The sequence below is a fragment of the Arabidopsis lyrata genome (assembly GCF_000004255.2).
Source record: "Arabidopsis lyrata subsp. lyrata unplaced genomic scaffold ARALYscaffold_1, whole genome shotgun sequence".
Classification (NCBI taxonomy): Eukaryota; Viridiplantae; Streptophyta; class Magnoliopsida; order Brassicales; family Brassicaceae; genus Arabidopsis; species Arabidopsis lyrata.
The window spans coordinates 32,825,757-32,840,634 of record NW_003302555.1 but is presented as its reverse complement, the minus strand read 5'-3'; the positions used below and the strand labels follow the sequence as shown (position 1 = coordinate 32,840,634).

The 14,878-nt window shown below is 32.0% G+C and overlaps 18 non-coding genes across 18 annotated transcripts; all 18 read right to left on the bottom strand.

The window, feature by feature from the left end:
* Nucleotides 1-859: 859 nt before the first annotated feature.
* Nucleotides 860-941, bottom strand: TRNAS-AGA. The gene has a single exon. It is a non-coding gene; the product is annotated as a tRNA-Ser (tRNA).
* A 1,123-nt stretch (nt 942-2,064) lies between these two features.
* On the bottom strand, nt 2,065-2,149 carry TRNAY-GUA. The gene is given in 2 exon segments: nt 2,065-2,100; nt 2,113-2,149. It is a non-coding gene; the product is annotated as a tRNA-Tyr (tRNA).
* A 255-nt stretch (nt 2,150-2,404) lies between these two features.
* On the bottom strand, nt 2,405-2,486 carry TRNAS-AGA. Its single transcript has one exon. It is a non-coding gene; the product is annotated as a tRNA-Ser (tRNA).
* A 669-nt stretch (nt 2,487-3,155) lies between these two features.
* TRNAY-GUA lies at nt 3,156-3,240 on the bottom strand. The gene is given in 2 exon segments: nt 3,156-3,191; nt 3,204-3,240. It is a non-coding gene; the product is annotated as a tRNA-Tyr (tRNA).
* Nucleotides 3,241-3,610: 370 nt separating this feature from the next.
* TRNAY-GUA lies at nt 3,611-3,695 on the bottom strand. Its single transcript is given in 2 exon segments — nt 3,611-3,646; nt 3,659-3,695. It is a non-coding gene; the product is annotated as a tRNA-Tyr (tRNA).
* A 273-nt stretch (nt 3,696-3,968) lies between these two features.
* TRNAS-AGA lies at nt 3,969-4,050 on the bottom strand. The gene has a single exon. It is a non-coding gene; the product is annotated as a tRNA-Ser (tRNA).
* A 1,128-nt stretch (nt 4,051-5,178) lies between these two features.
* Nucleotides 5,179-5,263, bottom strand: TRNAY-GUA. The gene is given in 2 exon segments: nt 5,179-5,214; nt 5,227-5,263. It is a non-coding gene; the product is annotated as a tRNA-Tyr (tRNA).
* A 273-nt stretch (nt 5,264-5,536) lies between these two features.
* On the bottom strand, nt 5,537-5,618 carry TRNAS-AGA. Its single transcript has one exon. It is a non-coding gene; the product is annotated as a tRNA-Ser (tRNA).
* A 1,126-nt stretch (nt 5,619-6,744) lies between these two features.
* Nucleotides 6,745-6,829, bottom strand: TRNAY-GUA. The gene is given in 2 exon segments: nt 6,745-6,780; nt 6,793-6,829. It is a non-coding gene; the product is annotated as a tRNA-Tyr (tRNA).
* A 273-nt stretch (nt 6,830-7,102) lies between these two features.
* On the bottom strand, nt 7,103-7,184 carry TRNAS-AGA. The gene has a single exon. It is a non-coding gene; the product is annotated as a tRNA-Ser (tRNA).
* Nucleotides 7,185-7,855: 671 nt separating this feature from the next.
* On the bottom strand, nt 7,856-7,940 carry TRNAY-GUA. The gene is given in 2 exon segments: nt 7,856-7,891; nt 7,904-7,940. It is a non-coding gene; the product is annotated as a tRNA-Tyr (tRNA).
* Nucleotides 7,941-8,310: 370 nt separating this feature from the next.
* TRNAY-GUA lies at nt 8,311-8,395 on the bottom strand. The gene is given in 2 exon segments: nt 8,311-8,346; nt 8,359-8,395. It is a non-coding gene; the product is annotated as a tRNA-Tyr (tRNA).
* Nucleotides 8,396-8,650: 255 nt separating this feature from the next.
* Nucleotides 8,651-8,732, bottom strand: TRNAS-AGA. Its single transcript has one exon. It is a non-coding gene; the product is annotated as a tRNA-Ser (tRNA).
* Nucleotides 8,733-9,858: 1,126 nt separating this feature from the next.
* TRNAY-GUA lies at nt 9,859-9,943 on the bottom strand. The gene is given in 2 exon segments: nt 9,859-9,894; nt 9,907-9,943. It is a non-coding gene; the product is annotated as a tRNA-Tyr (tRNA).
* Nucleotides 9,944-10,198: 255 nt separating this feature from the next.
* TRNAS-AGA lies at nt 10,199-10,280 on the bottom strand. The gene has a single exon. It is a non-coding gene; the product is annotated as a tRNA-Ser (tRNA).
* A 1,126-nt stretch (nt 10,281-11,406) lies between these two features.
* TRNAY-GUA lies at nt 11,407-11,491 on the bottom strand. Its single transcript is given in 2 exon segments — nt 11,407-11,442; nt 11,455-11,491. It is a non-coding gene; the product is annotated as a tRNA-Tyr (tRNA).
* A 255-nt stretch (nt 11,492-11,746) lies between these two features.
* On the bottom strand, nt 11,747-11,828 carry TRNAS-AGA. The gene has a single exon. It is a non-coding gene; the product is annotated as a tRNA-Ser (tRNA).
* Nucleotides 11,829-14,090: 2,262 nt separating this feature from the next.
* TRNAS-AGA lies at nt 14,091-14,172 on the bottom strand. Its single transcript has one exon. It is a non-coding gene; the product is annotated as a tRNA-Ser (tRNA).
* Nucleotides 14,173-14,878: the final 706 nt, after the last annotated feature.

Below are 14,878 nucleotides of genomic sequence, written 5' to 3'. Positions count from 1 at the left end.
CTCACCACAGACCCATACTTACGGCGGGCTCTGTTAATCAATAAAAAGACCCATGCAAGAGAAAATTCCTACACACCGGATTCGAGACGTGACCTAAGGATATTCTGCTTCAACTACAGTCCTCCGCTCTACCAACTGAGCTAAGGTCGGATTTTATTATACTCGACCCATGAGTACTTATATAAAAAATAAGTGACCACAAAGGTTTGCTTTGAGTTAGGATACACATAGTAATCCACATCTAAAAAGTTGTAAACAAAGTAAGAATGTATACAAACAATATAAGAAAATCGCATAGTCTCTTAAATTAGTCTCGTAAATTTAGGAAAGTGATAGGTAAACCAGTAGCGGTCTTAAGTATAGTGAAAAGAACTTTTATAATTCCACTCATTCCCGATAATAAACTACACATGTACGCATTGTCTTAAACTAATTTTTTATATAATAATGAGTTTGTAGTTATACTCTTGTCAAACAATATTGAAAAGAAACTAAAAACAAAAACTTCAGAATATAATTTCGGACCTACCGGATTCGAACCAGTGACCTAAGGATAATCTGCGTCAACTACAGTCCTCCGCTCTACCAACTGAGCTAAGGTCGGTTTTGTATTGTAAATATATATGCATGTAGATGATTCAAAATAAGACTTTTACTCAATCTGAAAATTGTCGAGAAGAGAAGTACAAAGAAAGGTGACTTTATAGCTTTCACGTTGTCTTATATATTGATTCGCATTTTTATATGAATACTAAAAACTAAATAGAAGCTAACATGATCGATGGAAAACCATTCAAAATAAAAGTTCCATAAAAAGTAATACACAATTTTAGAAACTTACAAACACAATAAATAAAAACGTGAACGGCAGGATTCGAACCTGCACGGGCAAAGCCCACATGATTTCTAGTCATGCCCGATAACCACTCCGGCACGTCCACTTTCGTTAAAGTATACTCGTATTTCAAAATAGACCAAGCCATATACAATTCTCTACACTAAATGTGGATCTCGAGTGAAAAGTAAACGAGCCTAAGCATGATGCAATTTATGAACTAAACAAACAAGTTTAAAACCCTAAACAAAATTTGGCTATCTTGATTTTTCACTACTCTAATACATTGTTAGAAATAGGAATTTATTTTTATTTAAAGAGCTCCTTTGTTGATATTTTTGGTGATGACTAACATATATACATCTAGTTTTGAGTGTGTATTATGATTGTCTATGTATTTGAAAAACAAAGCCACCAAAATCGTGCAAGAAAGTGGCAAAGGGCATTTCACTACCCTTGGAAGAACGTTGACATTTTCTAGGCACAACCCTCAAGCCTTTGATTATAATTATGCCTATATATTTTTTTTTTTCAAACCTCTGTAACTATATCTTGATTAAATGAAAGAAACTAGGAAAGCTCATAATTTTTAGAAATTTTGAAATCATTTCTTATGGTATCAATATTTGAGAAATTTAAACATACCAACAGTTTAAGAATTCGAACAAATCTTTTTGATTATGTCTAGTTCTATGCATAACATATACCAATTAGATCTAATATTCAACAAACCAAATGTCACAACGCAATAAAAAGACCCATGCAAGAGAAAATTCCGACCTACCGGATTCGAACCAGTGACATAAGGATATTCTGCCTCAACTACGGTCCTCCGCTCTACCAACTGAGCTAAGGTCGGATTTTATTATACTCGACGCATGAGTACTTATATAAAAAATGAGTGAACACAAAGGTTTGCATTGAGTTAGGATACACATAGTAACCCATATCAAAAAAGTCGTAAACAAAGTAAGAATGTATACAAACAATATCAGAAAATCGCATAATCTCTTAAATTAGTCTCGTAAATTTAGGAAAGTGATAGGCAAACCAGTAGCGGTCTTTAGTATAGTGAAAAGAACTTTTATAATACCACTCATTCCCGATAATAAACTACACATGTACGCATTCTCTTAAACTAATTTTTCATATAATTATGAGTTTGTAGTTATACTCTTGTCAAACAATATTGAAAAGAAACTAAAATACAAAAACTTCAGAATATAATTTCCGACCTACCGGATTCGAACCAGTGACCTAAGGATAATCTGCGTCAACTACAGTCCTCCGCTCTACCAACTGAGCTAAGGTCGGTTTTGTATTGTAACAATTTATGCATGTAGATGATTCAAAATAAGACTTTTACTCAATCTGAAAATTATCGAGAAGAGAAGTACAAAGAAGGGTGACTTTATAGCTTTCACGTTCTCTTATATATTGATTCGCATTTTTATATGAATACTAAAAACTAAATAGAAGCTAACATGATCGATGGAAAACCATTCAAAATAAAAGTTCCATAAAAAGTAATACACAATTTTAAAAACATACAAACACAATAAATAAAAACGTGAACGGCAGGATTCGAACCAGCGCGGGCAAAGCCCACATGATTTCTAGTCATGCCCGATAACCACTCCGGCACGTCCTCTTTCAATAAAGTATACTCGTATTTCAAAATAGACCAAGCCATATACAATTCTCTATACTAAATGTGGATCTCGAGTGAGAAGTAAACGAGCCTAAGCATGATGCAATTTATGAACTAAACAAACAAGTTTAAAACCCTAAACAAATTTTGGCTATCTTGATTTTTCACTACTCTAATACATTGTTAGAAATAGGAATTTATTTTTATTTAAAGAGCTCCTTTGTTGATATTTTTGGTGTTGACTAACATATATACATCTAGTTTTGAGTGTGTATTATGATTGTCTATGTATTTGAAAAACAAAGCCACCAAAATCGTGCAAGAAAGTGGCAAAGGGCATTTCACTACCCTTGGAAGAACGTTGACATTTTCTAGGCACAACCCTCAAGCCTTTGATTATAATTATGCCTATATATATTTATTTTTTCAAACCTCTGTAACTATATCTTGATTAAATGAAAGAAACTAGGAAAGCTCATAATTTTTAGAAATCTTGAAATCATTTCTTATGGTATCAATATTTGAGAAATTTAAACATACCAACAGTTTAAGAATTCGAACAAATCTTTTTGATTAAGTCTAATTCTATGCATAACATATACCAATTAGATCTAATATTCAACAAACCAAATGTCACAACGCAATAAAAAGACCCATGCAAGAGAAAATTCCGACCTACCGGATTCGAACCAGTGACCTAAGGATATTCTGCTTAAACTACAGTCCTCCGCTCTACCAACTGAGCTAAGGTCGGATTTTATTATACTCGACGCATGAGTACTTATATAAAAAATGAGTGAACACAAAGGTTTGCATTGAGTTAGGATACACATAGTAACCCATATCAAAAAACTCGTAAACAAAGTAATAATGTATACAAACAATATCAGAAAATCGCATAATCTCTTAAATTAGTCTCGTAAATTTAGGAAAGTGATAGGCAAACTAGTAGCGGTCTTAAGTATAGTGAAAAGAACTTTTATAATTCCACTCATTCCCGATAATAAACTACACATGTACGCATTCTCTTAAACTAACTTTTCATATAATAATGAGTTTGTAGTTATACTCTTGTCAAACAATATTGAAAAGAAACTAAAATACAAAAACTTCAGAATATAATTTCCGACCTACCGGATTCGAACCAGTGACCTAAGGATAATCTGCGTCAACTACAGTCCTCCGCTCTACCAACTGAGCTAAGGTCGGTTTTGTATTGTAACAATTTATGCATGTAGATGATTCAAAATAAGACTTTTACTCAATCTGAAAATTATCGAGAAGAGAAGTACAAAGAAGGGTGACTTTATAGCTTTCACGTTGTCTTATATATTGATTCGCATTTTTATATTGATTCGCATTTTTATATGAATACTAAAAACTAAATAGAAGCTAACATGATCGATGGAAAACCATTCAAAATAAAAGTTCCATAAAAAGTAATACACAATTTTAGAAACTTACAAACACAATAAATAAAAACGTGAACGGCAGGATTCGAACCTGCGCGGGCAAAGCCCACATGATTTCTAGTCATGCCCGATAACCACTCCGGCACGTCCACTTTCAATAAAGTATACTCGTATTTCAAAATAGACCAAGCCATATACAATTCTCTATACTAAATGTGGATCTCGAGTGAGAAGTAAACGAGCCTAAGCATGATGCAATTTATGAACTAAACAAACAAGTTTAAAACCCTAAACAAATTTTGGCTATCTTGATTTTTCACTATTCTAGTACATTCTTAGAAATAGGAATTTATTTTTATGTAAAGAGCTCCTTTGTTGATATTTTTGGTGTTGACTAACATATATACATCTAGTTTTGAGTGTGTATTATGATTGTCTATGTATTTGAAAAACAAAGCCACCAAAATCGTGCAAGAAAGTGGCAAAGGGCATTTCACTACCCTTGGAAGAACATTGACATTTTCTAGGCACAACCCTCAAGCCTTTGATTATAATTATGCCTATAGTTTTTTTTTTTTTTTTTCAAACCTCTGTAACTATATCTTTATTAAATGAAAGAAACTAGGAAAGCTCATAATTTTTAGAAATCTTGAAATCATTTCTTATGGTATCAATATTTGAGAAATTTAAACATACCAACAGTTTAAGAATTCGAACAAATCTTTTTGATTAAGTCTAATTCTATGCATAACATATACCAATTAGATCTAATATTCAACAAACCAAATGTCACAACGCAATAAAAAGACCCATGCAAGAGAAAATTCCGACCTACCGGATTCGAACCAGTGACATAAGGATATTCTGCCTCAACTACGGTCCTCCGCTCTACCAACTGAGCTAAGGTCGGATTTTATTATACTCGACGCATGAGTACTTATATAAAAAATGAGTGAACACAAAGGTTTGCATTGAGTTAGGATACACATAGTAACCCATATCAAAAAAGTCGTAAACAAAGTAAGAATGTATACAAACAATATCAGAAAATCGCATAATCTCTTAAATTAGTCTCGTAAATTTAGGAAAGTGATAGGCAAACCAGTAGCGGTCTTTAGTATAGTGAAAAGAACTTTTATAATTCCACTCATTCCCGATAATAAACTACACATGTACGCATTCTCTTAAACTAACTTTTCATATAATAATGAGTTTGTAGTTATACTCTTGTCAAACAATATTGAAAAGAAACTAAAATACAAAAACTTCAGAATATAATTTCCGACCTACCGGATTCGAACCAGTGACCTAAGGATAATCTGCGTCAACTACAGTCCTCCGCTCTACCAACTGAGCTAAGGTCGGTTTTGTATTGTAACAATTTATGCATGTAGATGATTCAAAATAAGACTTTTACTCAATCTGAAAATTATCGAGAAGAGAAGTACAAAGAAGGGTGACTTTATAGCTTTCACGTTGTCTTATATATTGATTCGCATTTTTATATTGATTCGCATTTTTATATGAATACTAAAAACTAAATAGAAGCTAACATGATCGATGGAAAACCATTCAAAATAAAAGTTCCATAAAAAGTAATACACAATTTTAGAAACTTACAAACACAATAAATAAAAACGTGAACGGCAGGATTCGAACCTGCGCGGGCAAAGCCCACATGATTTCTAGTCATGCCCGATAACCACTCCGGCACGTCCACTTTCAATAAAGTATACTCGTATTTCAAAATAGACCAAGCCATATACAATTCTCTATACTAAATGTGGATCTCGAGTGAGAAGTAAACGAGCCTAAGCATGATGCAATTTATGAACTAAACAAACAAGTTTAAAACCCTAAACAAATTTTGGCTATCTTGATTTTTCACTATTCTAGTACATTCTTAGAAATAGGAATTTATTTTTATGTAAAGAGCTCCTTTGTTGATATTTTTGGTGTTGACTAACATATATACATCTAGTTTTGAGTGTGTATTATGATTGTCTATGTATTTGAAAAACAAAGCCACCAAAATCGTGCAAGAAAGTGGCAAAGGGCATTTCACTACCCTTGGAAGAACATTGACATTTTCTAGGCACAACCCTCAAGCCTTTGATTATAATTATGCCTATAGTTTTTTTTTTTTTTTCAAACCTCTGTAACTATATCTTTATTAAATGAAAGAAACTAGGAAAGCTCATAATTTTTAGAAATCTTGAAATCATTTCTTATGGTATCAATATTTGAGAAATTTAAACATACCAACAGTTTAAGAATTCGAACAAATCTTTTTGATTAAGTCTAATTCTATGCATAACATATACCAATTAGATCTAATATTCAACAAACCAAATGTCACAACGCAATAAAAAGACCCATGCAAGAGAAAATTCCGACCTACCGGATTCGAACCAGTGACCTAAGGATATTCTGCTACAACTACAGTACTCCGCTCTACCAACTGAGCTAAGGTCGGATTTTATTATACTCGACGCATGAGTACTTATATAAAAAATGAGTGAACACAAAGGTTTGCATCGAGTTAGGATACACATAGTAACCCATATCAAAAAAGTCGTAAACAAAGTAATAATGTATACAAACAATATCAGAAAATCGCATAATCTCTTAAATTAGTCTCATAAATTTAGGAAAGTGATAGGCAAACCAGTAGCGGTCTTAAGTATAGTGAAAAGAACTTTTATAATTCCACTCATTCCCGATAATAAACTACACATGTACGCATTCTCTTAAACTAACTTTTCATATAATAATGAGTTTGTAGTTATACTCTTGTCAAACAATATTGAAAAGAAACTAAAATACAAAAACTTCAGAATATAATTTCCGACCTACCGGATTCGAACCAGTGACCTAAGGATAATCTGCGTCAACTACAGTCCTCCGCTCTACCAACTGAGCTAAGGTCGGTTTTGTATTGTAACAATTTATGAATGTAGATGATTCAAAATAAGACTTTTACTCAATCTGAAAATTATCGAGAAGAGAAGTACAAAGAAGGGTGACTTTATAGCTTTCACGTTGTCTTATATATTGATTCGCATTTTTATATTGATTCGCATTTTTATATGAATACTAAAAACTAAATAGAAGCTAACATGATCGATGGAAAACCATTCAAAATAAAAGTTCCATAAAAAGTAATACACAATTTTAGAAACTTACAAACACAATAAATAAAAACGTGAACGGCAGGATTCGAACCTGCGCGGGCAAAGCCCACATGATTTCTAGTCATGCCCGATAACCACTCCGGCACGTCCACTTTCAATAAAGTATACTCGTATTTCAAAATAGACCAAGCCATATACAATTCTCTATACTAAATGTGGATCTCGAGTGAGAAGTAAACGAGCCTAAGCATGATGCAATTTATGAACTAAACAAACAAGTTTAAAACCCTAAACAAATTTTGGCTATCTTGATTTTTCACTATTCTAGTACATTCTTAGAAATAGGAATTTATTTTTATGTAAAGAGCTCCTTTGTTGATATTTTTGGTGTTGACTAACATATATACATCTAGTTTTGAGTGTGTATTATGATTGTCTATGTATTTGAAAAACAAAGCCACCAAAATCGTGCAAGAAAGTGGCAAAGGGCACTTCACTACCCTTGGAAGAACATTGACATTTTCTAGGCACAACCCTCGAGCCTTTGATTATAATTATGCCTATAGTTTTTTTTTTTTTTTCAAACCTCTGTAACTATATCTTTATTAAATGAAAGAAACTAGGAAAGCTCATAATTTTTAGAAATCTTGAAATCATTTCTTATGGTATCAATATTTGAGAAATTTAAACATACCAACAGTTTAAGAATTCGAACAAATCTTTTTGATTAAGTCTAATTCTATGCATAACATATACCAATTAGATCTAATATTCAACAAACCAAATGTCACAACGCAATAAAAAGACCCATGCAAGAGAAAATTCCGACCTACCGGATTCGAACCAGTGACCTAAGGATATTCTGCTTAAACTACAGTCCTCCGCTCTACCAACTGAGCTAAGGTCGGATTTTATTATACTCGACGCATGAGTACTTATATAAAAAATGAGTGAACACAAAGGTTTGCATTGAGTTAGGATACACATAGTAACCCATATCAAAAAACTCGTAAACAAAGTAATAATGTATACAAACAATATCAGAAAATCGCATAATCTCTTAAATTAGTCTCGTAAATTTAGGAAAGTGATAGGCAAACCAGTAGCGGTCTTAAGTATAGTGAAAAGAACTTTTATAATTCCACTCATTCCCGATAATAAACTACACATGTACGCATTCTCTTAAACTAACTTTTCATATAATAATGAGTTTGTAGTTATACTCTTGTCAAACAATATTGAAAAGAAACTAAAATACAAAAACTTCAGAATATAATTTCCGACCTACCGGATTCGAACCAGTGACCTAAGGATAATCTGCGTCAACTACAGTCCTCCGCTCTACCAACTGAGCTAAGGTCGGTTTTGTATTGTAACAATTTATGAATGTAGATGATTCAAAATAAGACTTTTACTCAATCTGAAAATTATCGAGAAGAGAAGTACAAAGAAGGGTGACTTTATAGCATTCACGTTGTCTTATATATTGATTCGCATTTTTATATGAATACTAAAAACTAAATAGAAGCTAACATGATTGATGGAAAACCATTCAAAATAAAAGTTCCATAAAAAGTAATACACAATTTTAGAAACTTACAAAAACAATAAATAAAAACGTGAACGGCAGGATTCGAACCTGCGCGGGCAAAGCCCACATGATTTCTAGTCATGCCCGATAACCACTCCGGCACGTCCACTTTCAATAAAGTATACTCGTATTTCAAAATAGACCAAGCCATATACAATTCTCTATACTAAATGTGGATCTCGAGTGAGAAGTAAACGAGTCTAAGCATGATGCAATTTATGAACTAAACCAACAAGTTTAAAACCCTAAACAAATTTTGGCTATCATGATTTTTCACTACTCTAATACATTGTTAGAAATAGGAATTTATTTTTATGTAAAGAGCTCCTTTGTTGATATTTTTGGTGTTGACTAACATCTATACATCTAGTTTTGAGTGTGTATTATGATTGTCTATCTATTTGAAAAACAAAGATACCAAAATCATGCAAGAAAGTGGCAAAGGGCATTTCACTACCCTTGGATGGACGTTGACATTTAATAGGCACAACCCTCAAGCCTTTGATTATAATTATGCCTATAGTTTTTTTTTTTTTTTCAAACCTCTGTAACTATATCTTTATTAAATGAAAGAAACTAGGAAAGCTCATAATTTTTAGAAATTTTGAAATCATTTCTTATGGTATCAATATTTGAGAAATTTAAACATACCAACAGTTTAAGAATTCGAACAAATCTTTTTGATTATGTCTAATTCTATGCATAACATATACCAATTAGATCTAATATTCAACAAACCAAATGTCACAACGCAATAAAAAGACCCATGCAAGAGAAAATTCCGACCTACCGGATTCGAACCAGTGACCTAAGGATATTCTGCTACAACTACAGTACTCCGCTCTACCAACTGAGCTAAGGTCGGATTTTATTATACTCGACGCATGAGTACTTATATAAAAAATGAGTGAACACAAAGGTTTGCATCGAGTTAGGATACACATAGTAACCCATATCAAAAAAGTCGTAAACAAAGTAATAATGTATACAAACAATATCAGAAAATCGCATAATCTCTTAAATTAGTCTCGTAAATTTAGGAAAGTGATAGGCAAACCAGTAGCGGTCTTAATTATAGTGAAAAGAACTTTTATAATTCCACTCATTCCCGATAATAAACTACACATGTACGCATTCTCTTAAACTAATTTTTCATATAATAATGAGTTTGTAGTTATACTCTTGTCAAACAATATTGAAAAGAAACTAAAATATAAAAACTTCAGAATATAATTTCCGACCTACCGGATTCGAACCAGTGACCTAAGGATAATCTGCGTCAACTACAGTCCTCCGCTCTACCAACTGAGCTAAGGTCGGTTTTGTATTGTAACAATTTATGCATGTAGATGATTCAAAATAAGACTTTTACTCAATCTGAAAATTATCGAGAAGAGAAGTACAAAGAAGGGTGACTTTATAGCTTTCACGTTGTCTTATATATTGATTCGCATTTTTATATGAATACTAAAAACTAAATAGAAGCTAACATGATCGATGGAAAACCATTCAAAATAAAAGTTCCATAAAAAGTAATACACAATTTTAGAAACTTACAAACACAATAAATAAAAACGTGAACGGCAGGATTCGAACCTACGCGGGCAAAGCCCACATGATTTCTAGTCATGCCCGATAACCACTCTGGCACGTCCACTTTCAATAAAGTATACTCGTATTTCAAAATAGACCAAGCCATATAAAATTCTCTATACTAAATGTGGATCTCGAGTGAGAAGTAAACGAGCCTAAGCATGATGCAATTTATGAACTTAACAAACAAGTTTGAAACCCTAAACAAATTTTGGCTATCTTGATTTTTCACTATTCTAATACATTGTTAGAAATAGGAATTTATTTTTATTTAAAGAGCTCCTTTGTTGATATTTTTGGTGTTGACTAACATATATACATCTAGTTTTGAGTGTGTATTATGATTGTCTATCTATTTGAAAAACAAAGCTACCAAAATCATGCAAGAAAGTGGCAAAGGGCATTTCACTACCCTTGGATGAACGTTGACATTTTATAGGCACAACCCTCAAGCCTTTGATTATAATTATGCCTATAGTTTTTTTTTTTTTTTCAAAACTCTGTAACTATATCTTGATTAAATGAAAGAAACTAAGAAAGCTCATAATTTTTAGAAATTTTTAAATCATTTCTTATGGTATCAATGTTTGAGAAATTTAAACATACCAATCGTTTAAGAATTCGAATAAATCTTTTTGATTAAGTCTAATTCTATGCATAACATATACCAATTAGATCTAATATTCAACAAACCAAATGTCACAACGCAATAAAAAGACCAATGCAAGAGAAAATTCCGACCTACCGGATTCGAACCAGTGACCTAACGATATTCTGCTTCAACTACAGTCCTCCGCTCTACCAACTGAGCTAAGGTCGGATTTTATTATACTCGACGCATGAGTACTTATATAAAAAATGAGTGAACACAAAGGTTTGCATTGAGTTAGGATACACATAGTAACCCATATCAAAAAACTCGTAAACAAAGTAATAATGTATACAAACAATATCAGAAAATCGCATAATCTCTTAAATTAGTCTCGTAAATTTAGGAAAGTGATAGGCAAACCAGTAGCGGTCTTAAGTATAGTGAAAAGAACTTTTATAATTCCACTCATTCCCGATAATAAACTACACATGTACGCATTCTCTTAAACTAACTTTTCATATAATAATGAGTTTGTAGTTATACTCTTGTCAAACAATATTGAAAAGAAACTAAAATACAAAAACTTCATAATATAATTTCCGACCTACCGGATTCGAACCAGTGACCTAAGGATAATCTGCGTCAACTACAGTCCTCCGCTCTACCAACTGAGCTAAGGTCGGTTTTGTATTGTAACAATTTATGAATGTAGATGATTCAAAATAAGACTTTTACTCAATCTGAAAATTATCGAGAAGAGAAGTACAAAGAAGGGTGACTTTATAGCTTTCACGTTGTCTTATATATTGATTCGCATTTTTATATGAATACTAAAAACTAAATAGAAGCTAACATGATTGATGGAAAACCATTCAAAATAAAAGTTCCATAAAAAGTAATACACAATTTTAGAAACTTACAAAAACAATAAATAAAAACGTGAACGGCAGGATTCGAACCTGCGCGGGCAAAGCCCACATGATTTCTAGTCATGCCCGATAACCACTCCGGCACGTCCACTTTCAATAAAGTATACTCGTATTTCAAAATAGACCAAGCCATATACAATTCTCTATACTAAATGTGGATCTCGAGTGAGAAGTAAACGAGTCTAAGCATGATGCAATTTATGAACTAAACCAACAAGTTTAAAACCCTAAACAAATTTTGGCTATCATGATTTTTCACTACTCTAATACATTGTTAGAAATAGGAATTTATTTTTATGTAAAGAGCTCCTTTGTTGATATTTTTGGTGTTGACTAACATCTATACATCTAGTTTTGAGTGTGTATTATGATTGTCTATCTATTTGAAAAACAAAGCTACCAAAATCATGCAAGAAAGTGGCAAAGGGCATTTCACTACCCTTGGATGAACGTTGACATTTTATAGGCACAACCCTCAAGCCTTTGATTATAATTATGCCTATAGTTTTTTTTTTTTTTTTCAAAACTCTGTAACTATATCTTGATTAAATGAAAGAAATTAAGAAAGCTCATAATTTTTCGAAATTTTGAAATCATTTCTTATGGTATCAATATTTGAAATTTAAACATACCAATCGTTTAAAAATTCGAACAAATCTTTTAGATTGAGTCTAATTCTATGCATAACATATACCAATTAGATCTAATATTCAACAAACCAAATGTCACAACGTAATAAAAAGACCCATGCAAGAGAAAATTCCTACACACCGGATTCGAACCAGTGACCTAAGGATATTCTGCTTCAACTACAGTCCTCCGCTCTACCAACTGAGCTAAGGTCGGATTTTATTATACTCGACCCATGAGTACTTATATAAAAAATGAGTGACCACAAAGGTTTGCATTGAGTTAGGATACACATAGTAATCCACATCTAAAAAGTTGTAAACAAAGTAAGAATGTATACAAACAATATAAGAAAATCGCATAGTCTCTTAAATTAGTCTCGTAAATTTAGGAAAGTGATAGGTAAACCAGTAGCGGTCTTAAGTATAGTGAAAAGAACTTTTATAATTCCACTCATTCCCGATAATAAACTACACATGTACGAATTCTCTTAAACCAATTTTTCATATAATAAAGAGTTTGTAGTTATACTCTTGTCAAACAATATTGAAAAGAAACTAAAATACAAAAACTTCAGAATGTAATTTCTGACCTCCCGGAATCGAACCAGTGACCTAAGGATATTCTGGTTCAACTACAGTCCTCCGCTCTACCAACTGAGCTAAGGTCTGATTTTATTATACTCGACCCATGAGTACTAATATAAAAAATGAGTGAACACAATGCTTTGCATTAAGTTAGGATACACAAAGTAAACCATTCCTAAAAAGTCGTAAACAAAGTAAGAATGTATACAAACAATATAAGAAAATCGCATAATTAATCTTTTAAATTAGTCTCGTAAATTTAGGAAAGTGATAGGTAAACCAGTAGCAGTTTTAAGTATTGTGAAAAGAACTTTTACAATTCCACTCATTCCCGATAATAAACTACACATGTACGCATTCTCTTAAACTAAGGCCCTGAATGTTTACTAGTTTTTAAGTGGTTTTTGGTTTTTAGATTTTAGTTTTTAAAATTTTGGTTTTTGGTTCTTTGCTATAAATAAAAAAATTAATTAAAAAAAATAAAAAAAATCACAAATGAAACATAATCACGATGAAAAAAAAAGTTTTTCACAAAATACTCAAAATCATGGTTTTTAGTTTCTCTTTGAAACTTGAAGAAAACCACTCAAAAACTAGTTTCCCTAAATTTTAGGAAATCTAATTTTTTTAAATCTTGAATGGTGAAAAAATAGATTTTTCCATAAACAAAAACCAAAAACCACTTAAAAACTAGTAATCATCCAAGGCCTAATTCTTCATATAATAATGAGTTTGTAGTAATACTTTTGTCAAACAATATTGAAAAGAAGCTAAAAAACAAAAACTTTAAAATGTAATTTCCGACCTACTGGATTCGAACTAGTGACCTAAGGTAATCTGCGTCAACTACAGTCCTCCGCTCTACTAACTGAGCTAAGGTCGGTTTTGTATTGTAACAATTTATGCATGTAGATGTTTCAAAATAAGACTTTTACTCAATCTGAAAATTATCGAGAAGAGAAGTACAAAGAAAGGTGACTTTATAGCTTTCACGTTGTCTTATATATTGATTCACATTTTTATATGTATACTAAAAACTAAATAGAAACTAACATGATCGGTGGAAAACCATTCAAAATAAAATTCCATAAAAAGGATACACATCTTTAGAAACTTACAAACACAGTAACTAAATACGTGAACGGCAGGATTCGAACCTGCGCGGGCAAAGCCCACATGATTTCTAGTCATGCCCGATAACCACTCCGGCACGTCCACCTTGAATAAAGTATACTCGTATTTCAAAATAGACCAAGTCATATACAATTCTCTATACTAAATGTTGATCTCGAGTGAGAAGTAGACGAGCCTAAGCATGATGCAATTTATGAATTAATCCAACAAGTTTAAAACCCTAAACAGATTTTGGCTATCTTGATTTTTCACTATTCTAATACATTGTGTGAATTAGAAATAGGAAAAAGAAATTCTATTTAAAGAGCTCCTCTGTTGATATTTTTGGTATTGACTTACATATATGTTTCTAATATTGAGTGTGGATTATGATTGTCTATGTATTTGAAAAACAAAGCCACCAAAATCGTGCAAGAAAGTGGCAAAGGGCATTTCACTACCCTTGGATGAACGTTGACATTTTATAGGCACAACCCTCAAGCCTTTGAATATAATTATGCCTATAGTTTTTTTTTTTTTTTTTTCAAAACTCTATAACTATATCTTGATTAAATGAAAGAAACTAGGAAAGCTCATAGTTTTTAGAAAAGTTTAAATCATTTCTTATGGTATCAATATTTCAGAAATTTAAACATACGGATTGTGTAAGAATATAATTCGAACAAATCTTTTTGATTATGTCTAATTCTCTACCTAACGTGTCAGAATTCGAACAAATCTTTTTGATTATGTGTAATTCTCTGCCTAACATGTACCAATTAAATCTAATATTCAACAAACCAAATGTCAA